Raw genomic sequence first — 10,209 nt, forward strand, 5'->3', positions numbered from 1 at the left:
CAGGGAAAATATCGGAGTACAAGTTATTAGGAATCAGTTGAAAGCATGGGGAGGGCTCTGGACCCTCCTGAGTCGTGAATATGTGGAGTTTATGCCAAGTATGCCTACATCTTGTGATGGGAGCATCTAGGTGAGAGCAGGGAGACATTTTAATTGGTTGGTGGATGTAAGTAGAGGTAGAAAGACATTCATTCGGCTGACAAGTGGGTTACAATAAATACAACCAAATTAGTATTATTCCTCATTTCTACTTGTTGGCAAATCTATCCTTCAGTGTTCAGCTTAGATCTTTTAAGCTAAGCATTTTTCATTTATGTTTGAAAAATGGTGATGCATATGCCCTGACTCTTTCATGCTTTCTTGGGGATTATTAACAGTAGCTAACATTTATGAGCAGTTACTATATGTCAAGTGTGTTAACACTTTATAAGGAGTAGCTTTTTAAATCAACCTGTGAGGTAGGTACTGCTTTTATTGTCATTTTACAGATGAAGAATTGAGACTTATAAAGCTTAATTAGAATAACCAGACAGAAGATCAATAAGGAAACAGATGAGTTGAACAACAGTGTAGGCCAATTAAACCTAACAAACATGTACAGAACACTCCATCCAACAACAGAATACACATTCTTCCCAAGTACACATGTAAAACTATCCAGGATAGACCACAGGTTAGGCCACAAAGCAAGTCTCAAAAAATCAAGAAGATTGAAATCACACTAAGTATCTTTTCCGATCACAATGGAAAGAAACTAGAAAGCAGAATGGTGGTTTCCAGAGGCTAGGAGGAGAAAAAGAGGAATTGCTGTTTAGTGGGTAGAGAGTTTCAGATTTGCAAGATGAAAACGTTCCGGAGATCTGTTTCACCACAATGTGTATATACTTCACACTTGAACTGGATCTGGAATGTGACTTCCAACCCAGAGCTCACAGGCTCCTAGAATGTCTTCTTTTTTCTAAGATGGCATGAATCCACATGTAATTTGGACATTAAATAAATCTAAATAATTTCTGATGCCTGAATAAATAATGTGAGTGGTCACATAAATCTTAGTCATCAAATACCAAGCAGTCAACATACTAGGATGACAGGAAATTCCATTGTAGTCATCACTGCTCTGCCAGAATGTGGTCTTCAAGCAACTTCTCCTTTAATTGCTGTGAAAATTCCTGAGACAGAGTGATTTGAATATTTTTGCCTCTGTCTTCCCAGTAACTATTCCTTATTTTGGTAATAGCACCTTGGTTTCCATGGGAGATATACCTCTTCCCCATTATTAGTTTGTTTGGCTTATATGAAAGAAAACTTTGCTAGCAAGGACACGTGACCCAATCCTGATCAATAAGAGCATTTCATCCCTTTGATCACAGTGATTGGCTAAGAGATGGGTGGAGGACCCAAACCAGGCCAGTAAGACCCAATCCAGGAACAATGAAACTATGGGATAGTTGATGGATGCGGAGTGTTGGGAGCTGCGGAGAGGTCCTGCAGGAGAATGGAACCAGCCCAAAGAAAAGCAGAACAGAGATGAACAGAGACAGATAACAGGCTTCACAGCCAAGCTGACTCTTGTAAATTAAAGCATTTTACTAAAGAATTTACCTTCTTATACTAAATTCTCTCTCTATACTTCAGTTCCTCAAAAGAGAGGTCAGGTTCCTATCAGAAAATCAACCAACTTCTACTGAGCCCATTCAATGTTCAGCATTTCAAATGAGAGCATAAAAGTCGACACATTAACTAGTCTGGACAGTTGAAAAAAAAAAAAAAAAATCCAACCATCACCTTCTGAGGAGGATACATATGATTCAGAATGAGATAATTTTAGGATTAAGTTTGTCCATTTCCCTTCACACCTCTCCGAAAAGGAGAAAAATAATCCACAACTGATGTCCCACATACTTACAATAAGGACAAATCCACAGACAATAAAAACTACCTTAGTGCGCAGTTTTTCTGTCTTGATCTGTTTGCACTAAGCCTGCGGGGAAACATTTCTCTACCATTTTTACCTCCACCTGCATGTAACTACTTTGGAAGAAAAACTCATTTATCTGGGCCAGAAGGAAAATGTTGGCAAAATTGCGACAACATATTGAAAATAAGATCTTTTAAGCGGCAAACAACTTATAGAAGAAACATTTTTACATAATTTAGTTTTGTTTTTTTTTTTTCTTTACAAGTTTTCTATAGTTTTTGCATTAATTATGAGAAAAACACAACGGCATTTTTAAAAACTAAAAATTTCCAGTTCTCCCAATACCCAATGATAGCCCATGTTATGTTGCCATATGTCTTTCCAAACGTTTTGAATGCACACACACACACACACACACACACACAAATGTAAGATTGCAGCAATTACTTTCAAGAAAACTAACAATATAAAAAAATCACTTTGCTGTGATATTCTATATCATTTCACCCTTATCCAGAGAGGGTGGTAAACTCCCTGAACAATTGACATTTTAATTTGTAACCATGCTCAGGAAGATACATAGTAAAATCCACTCTGAATTGTGTTTCTCGGCTTTAGGCTATAGGTCCTATAGTATAGGAGGTAACAACTAGAAACTCATACATACCACATCTACCATTGGCTGGGACAAAGCACCAGAACTGCCCATGTGTCTATGTGCTATACTCTGTAGCAGAACAACATCAACAAAATGTGTCCAGCATAGCACACTGTTTTATTTTTCCTATTTGTCTCCGGTCTTTCTTATTGGGCATCTTGGAACACAGCACTAACACAGGTATAAAATGGTTCCTTGTAGAAACTCAACTCTTGGCCTCCACGACTACCTTGTTTTGGTCTTCTTCTCTGACTATTCTCTTGTCTCTTATGCTGGGTTTTCTTCCGCTATGCCTCTTGTTAATGGCATTCTTTCCTACCTACCTTTCTGTCTGTAGCTCTTCTCTCTTTTTAGGTTTCTTCCTCTTCTGTATTTTTACAATCATCTATTCCTAAGGATTTACATACTACGTTAAAACAATTATTTCTAGCTATGTATCTCAAATGTCTATCCCTCTCTTGAGCTTCAAAACTGTACTTCCAATAGCCTACTGGGGATTTTTATTTATTGTCCACTCTAACTTGAATTCCTCTTGGAAGGTAGAGTATGAGACAAAGTGTTTTATTTTGGGATGCAGTCCAGGGAACAGGAGTTGGAGATCAGGGAGAGTGAAAAATAGAAGGAGGAAATGATATTTTAAGAGTATGTTATTGCATTGTTCTTCTCAGGAGTCTTCAACCAAGGTAAAAGGCTACACTATTGTGAAGACACAAAAGATAATATATTTGAAAGTGTTTTGAAAGTTCAAAAAACACTATAAAACATAATTATTAATTATTACTCATAGAATTAATTACATATTATTATGACATCCAGTTTCTCAAATATAACTTTATTTTTAAACTTAGGAACCTAAAACCTATTTTAAATTAAGCTCCCAAGATAATGATTACTTCTTTTCTACCTATTATGGCTGGAAATACTTTTGAGACAGCTCATTAAAAATAGTCTATATTTTTATAATGAATTTCTTTCAGCAGAATAATTTCTCTCTTAAAATTTTGTCTTATAGTCTTTGGTTGCATTTAGAATAACTCAGCAAATTAAAAACAAAACTCTCAGATTTGTAATACATACATCTACACTAAGTCACCATTAGATGATGAGACATTTCAGCAATAGCAATGACACACGTTTACACTAACTTTGAATAGCATGGCAGAAAGGACAGGCAGATGATTGGATAGAACTGCACATGGTATTAGTTGAAAACATAAGAGTATATAGGATTTCCTAAGTTCTAATGTAAAGGATCCGGGCTTGCATATGTGAATGTATCCTTTTATAGACTATAATTATTGAGTTCCTGGGAATGTTGACCACGAGAGTTTTTACTTGTTTTTCTTCATAGCAAGTGGTATGATTTCTTATTAAGGTCTTTATTATTTTTTTTAATCCTTACATTGCCCTAGCTGGTTTGGCTCAGTGGATAGAGCATCGGACTGCAGACAAAGAGTCCCATGTTCAAGTCTGGTCAAGGATTCTGGTCAAGGGCATGTACCTTGGTTGTAGGCTCCTTCCTGGCCTGGCCTGGGCCCTGGTCGGGGCACATGTAGGAGGCAACTAATCAGTGTGTTTCTCTCACATTGATATTTCTCTCTGTCTTTCCCTCTCTCTTCTATTCTCTCTAAAATTCAATGGAAAAAATATCCTCACAAGAGGATTAAAAAAATAAAATAAAATCCTTACACTATTGAAGATCTTTCTTCTTCCCTAACAAAATAGCACTAAACAAAATATTTTAAACAAGGAAACTACAGTTACTTTGTAATGTTGAAAATAATTACCTACCTTTGCAAAAGAAAGTATATTTTCAAATGTCTTTGTGGGCTAATTTTATGTTATACATGTCAACAGAAAGAAAGCAAGTTGTGGGTTCCTTCCATTTCTTTAAAGACCCACAGTTTGTCACTCTTTTTTTGACATGTAGTCATTATGTTGTTTATGAGTCAACTGTAGCTCCATAGGAGGTGTCTAAGAAGATTTCATAGGAAGGTATAAAAGCTTCTTCTATAGAAAATTACCTCAAATGCTTGCAAATTGCTAACCCCTAGAGACATTTTATTCTGTAAATAGCTTCAAGAGTGCTCTTCTTATGTTAATTACAACTGAAACTGGACTAACGCATATCTGGAAAATAGTATAAAATTACTCTAAAATTTTCATTCTTACACGGGTCTATATATTTGTTCAATTTACAACACTTACAATATATAGGCTAATAAGATTACCTTCCAATTCCCAGTCAAGCCTAGTGAATCTGCATGATGTTACAGACATTGTGCCAGCTGAGAATTTAGGCAGATAACTATCAGAGAAACATTTAATATCTTTTCTCTGATTTGTGCATGACTTTGCAAGACCCATTTATTAAGTTTATGTATAGCTTTATTATTCTGGAACAAAGGAAAAGTCCAAAGCTAAAATATTTTTTACTTTCAAAGTTTGTCAATAGAGTCTTTGACTTATTGTCAATTTAATGAAACTGATACCTTTTCCAACCACTTACTCTAAGAAATGATTACAAACACCATTGATCACACCGGAAAGAAACTGATCACAAAAGTGTTTACAAAGGAGATGTCTACCCAAATTGACAGACAGCTCGGTCTTCATCTTAGAACCAGTGTGTGTGGATTCACTGCAGTTAAAAATACATAAAATACATTCTTTTGCTCCCTCTTGCCCTTACTTTAGCCTACAAGAAGACAACTATATAACTCTAATGACAGAGCTCATTCTGTTCTAGGTGACAGCTGACGAGTTGGGGTGACAGGCTCTCCCACCCGAATTAAGCGTTTTGCTGTGTTATTAATCTTTTGTTCTAAGACAACTTAGGTGGGGTTTTATTTTGTCCTTGCAGATGTTGAAAGTGCTTTCGTGAAGGTCAGCTGCAAATACAGATGTGTTGCTGCTTGACAGGCCTGTCAATCTTTTCCTATTTAAAGTGCTTTTTGGCACTTAGGGTTTTGAGACTCAAGAAATCATGCCTTTTCACCTTAAATTATAAAACCCTCTCACAGCTGTTACTGGCCTTTCAGGGGAGGCCTAATATCACGACGCCTGAATTCCCTGCCTACTGCTTGGAGCATCGAGTGTCTCTAACAAAAATTACTAAAATCCATGGCACCACAGAGTATTTCCATTCAGGAAGTAGCCTCAGAAAGAACGACTATCCATAGAGAACACTGAAGTAAACTTAGCATTTCTCAAGTGAGGCTGTGCTTATCTATTCCCCAAACAGCTTCGTTGGCTTTCGAGTAGTTGTCTAGCGCAATAAATCTCTGCAAGCTGCGCTGTGGGAGGACTGTCACGGTGGAAGTAAATGAGCATGGCTTACATTTGTGATTCAGACCGTGTTTTTTAAACGGAAGGAAAGCTGGGATGATTTCTACTGTGCATAAGAACTGCAGTAATGTTACAGGTAGCGACAAGGCAATTATTTACATATGCCTTTCCTCTTTATTTCCTTTTTTCTTATCTTGCTGATATTTATTTTGACTACTCTGAAAAGTGCTTGACTTCATTCGGGATGAGAAAAAGGCTGAGTGAGCAGTGCCACCCAAGTAGTTTCTAATAACAAAACTGTTGAGTGTTTCTTCTTTCTTTGAGAATTTCCCATTTGCACGTTATGAATACTATGCAGCATTTTCATAATTTGAGCTATGCATGGCTAGCTTCCAAGGATACTTGTTAGGCATTCACAAGATCAATTGCATTTATAAATGTTTTATTGTATTTTCCGAATAGCCTAGTGTTTGGAATTACATTTGACAACCTGGCTGGGAGTTAACGTCAGGCTCACCTGGATCAAGAGATTTTGTCAAGAGAGGAAAAGTGAAATCGCCCACAATGATTTTCTCCAGACCTTTATAAACTCCAAATCTAATTCTTATCAAATGGGCTGTGTCTAAGGTTGCTTTTGTGTTAAGGTGTCTATTTACATCAACAGAAAGAAAGAATTTAGAATTTTTTGTTGTTGTTTGTTTAAATCAGTGGTTTTCAGAAAAGGGGTCACAGAACCAGCCTTAACTGGGAAGTTGTTACAAATGAAGATGATCAGACCCCATGCAGTCCCCCTGAATCAGGAACTCTGGGGTAGGGGCCCAGCAATCTGTGGTTGATAAGCCCTCTCGCTGATGTTCACCACATGTCTGGTCTAAATAAATTTTATTTATTTATTTATTTATTTATTTATTATTTATTTATTTATATATATTTTATTGATTTTTTACAGAGAGGAAGAGAGAGGGATAGAGAGTTAGAAACATCAATGAGAGAGAAACATCGATCAGCTGCCTCTTGCACACCCCCTACTGGGGATGTGCCTGCAACCAAGGCACATGCCCTTGACCGGAATCGAACCCGGGACCCTTGAGTCCGCAGGCTGACGCTCTATCCACTGAGCCAAACCGGTCTCGGCTAAATAAATTTTAAAAGTCCATTACACTTGTTTTAAATTTATGAGTAATTTTAAGCTATAATATTATTAAGTCTGAGTAAAATCTATGTAATTAGAGTTTTTAATAGTTATCATAGAGACAAAGTCAAATTTAGAAAGTAAAATTTAAAAGTTTGATGCTGATTTAAACAGAAAACTTTATTAACAGTGTTATACCATGAAATATTTTTATTTCCTTTTTTTCCCAATTATTCAAGGGAAAAAATTCACTCTAAAAGGCTGAAAATAAGGTAAGTCATGTATATACTAAATATTCAGATTCCTATTTTACTTTCTATATAACTTCCTAGTCTCCATGCTTGTCATTGTCAACACCCTGCCAAGTTATGCAATTTACAGGTGAAAGGAAAATTCACTTACACAGACAGACATGTGCTAGAAATCAATATTTCTATAAAAGTCACTCACTTTCTAGAAAATTCCTAGAATCTTCTCTGTGAATCTGCAAAGACAGGCACTATTCTTGAACTAATACTCACAAGTGGCAAGAGGCAGATTGGTGTTTTATCCATAAAAGACAACCTTGGGATTATTGTTCACAGAGAATAGTTTGGTTTAGGAGTCTGAGAGGAAGAAAGGGGGAACCACTCAGACAAAGAAAGAAAAAATAATAAATGTATGTGTCATACGCTTTAGGGAAAAGTAGAGGATTTCTATGGGATCAAGAAAAAGTCCTTATGAATTGACCGTTTTCTGAGGGAGACAATGCACTCCACTCCTCCAGTTAGGAGGTGGCCAGGAAATCATTTCTCTCAGGCCCTGGGCCACCGTATACACTCTTGCTAGTTTGGCAGAAAGAACCATAAACCAGAAAAATCAGTCTATTCTCTGCTCTCTACCACTAGCTTAGAAACACTGGGAAAATAATCCAATAACCCGCCTGTGCTCCTATTCTTGACTTTCAATTTGTTCTCTTTTCTGTCAAGTGAAGGATTGTACCAGAGAGACCTGTTGGTAGCATGCAGTGCAACCATTCTCTGATTTTTCCGTTGCCTGGCTGTTAGAGTGAAAACTATAAATTACTTTCCAGCTTAAATATAACTTTTTGTTGTTTGGGGGAAAAGATGATGGTTATTTTGGCTATTTATCAGAAAACATGTTTTCTGAGTTCTGCTTCCAGCATCAATGATGGATTTATATTGAGCCACCCACTCTTTCACTCTACCCTCCTTGTAAGCAACAGCCCGTATTGACTTTCTGGGGTTAAATGTTGAACTTTCAGTTATGAATCAGAGGAAAGCTCTCACTCAAACTTCACATTTATGACTTTGACCTCATTAGCACTAAACTTTAACCTCTAGCCAGCTGAGCTAACCAGCCACAAATACTTTACCAGGCTAGGATAAAAGACAGTTCCTTGCTTATTCAGTCCAGTTGCATTTATCCAATGCATGAATTTGGATGTCACTTAAACTCTGTTTCCTCGAGTGAAAAATGGCCATCACAATCTTACCTCACAGGATACCTGTGAGTTGCTATATTTAAATCATGTAGATTAGATGTCAGTTCTTAGCAAATGCTCAGTAATAGTTGAAATGGGGATAGAGATTGAATTGAACAAATAGAGATTATTATTAAGTATAGGAAACTTAAAGCAATAGCACAGATCATATCTATATATATAAAAGGCTAATATGCAAAGTATCCCCTTGGGAGTTTGACTGGGAGAATGGGAGTTCGATCTCTCGCTATGACGAGCACTGACCACCAGGGGGCAGCACGGAACATGGTGGTGGTGGGGTGCTGAGGGAGCAAGAGAAGGAGGAGGTGGGGAGGCAGGGAGGTGGGAAACCTGATCGGCCCTAATCGCTGGCCAGGCCTAGGGACCCGACCTGTGCATGAATTTCATGCACCAGGCCTCTAGTTAAAATATAAATGTAATAAAGGTATTTCTCATGTTTGCAAATGAAAGAAATGAACCTAAAGGCAAATTGATGTTGTCACTTACTCTCTTTGACCCATTAGTAAGCAAATGCAAACCAGTCAGAATGCAAATACTATAATATGAGAGTAATGTGGCCAGGATTCCCAAAATCATTATTTCTATCCCCCTATGGGATATCCCAAGTATTAAAAAATCTCAATCTGTGAATGTAGATATTAGCTTCTGAGAAGTGATCTATATAACATAAAATAAAAATAAAGAATTTTAAAAACATATTTTAATTTTAGGGAGGGCTTCTTAGCTATCTCAGTTTCTCCATGTCCTTCTTCAGAATATCCATCATAACAGTGATCTATAAAGAGGAAATGAATTCAAGAGTGTGCTTTGTCTACACATAGAAGGAAAATCTGGATATAATGTTCTCCAGGGATATTTGAAGTCTACATTTGCAGAATAACTCCTTTGAGTCCATGTTATTTGTTAATCTATATTAATAAAAGGGTAATATGCTAATTAGACTGGACGTCTTCTGGACGTCCTTCCTGACAAAGCTCGGGGCGTGGCCAGCCTGCAAACTACCCCAGGCCCCTCGCCCAGGCCCCTTGCCCAGGCCGGCACAGGCCCCCAGGGGGAATCCCAACCCCGATGGGGGTGTGGCTGGCCTGAAAACCCTATGTGGCCCCTCGTCCAGGCTGATCCCACCCCCCAGTGGGGACCCCTACCCCGACTAGGGGCGTGGCTAGATTGCAAACTGCCCACGCCCCTTGCTTAGGCCCTTCACCCAGGCCAGCTCCAACCCCAGTGGGGACCCCCACCCTGATTGGGGGCGTGGCCAGCCTGCAAACCCCGCGGCCCCTGCCCCGGTGACTCAGACCCTCAGCTGGTTCCCCCACCCCGATCCAGGACCCCCTTCAGGGCAGGCCAACTGGCCCCCACCTGTGCACCCAGCCTCTATCCTACCTAATAATAGAGAAACATGTAAATTGACCGTTTCTCTGCTATGCCCACAGCCAATCAGAGTGAGTATGCAAATTAACTAAACAAAGATGGCGGTTGATTTGCATACATACCTGGGTCCCAGGAACCTTCTCGGCACCCAGGTCACTCCCAGCTGGCCATCGGAGGGGCAGAGGCTTTAGGCTTGGGAAGGGGCCGAGCCTACAATCGGAGGTGCCGGGTGTCCCCCTTCCCAAGCCTAAAGCCTGGGGCAGAGGCTTTAGGCTTGGGCAGGGGCTGAGCCTGGGATCGGAGGGAAGGGGAAAAAATCAATGGAAACATATCCT

This window comes from Eptesicus fuscus, chromosome 4 (genome assembly GCF_027574615.1).
Source record: "Eptesicus fuscus isolate TK198812 chromosome 4, DD_ASM_mEF_20220401, whole genome shotgun sequence".
Lineage (NCBI taxonomy): Eukaryota > Metazoa > Chordata > Mammalia > Chiroptera > Vespertilionidae > Eptesicus > Eptesicus fuscus.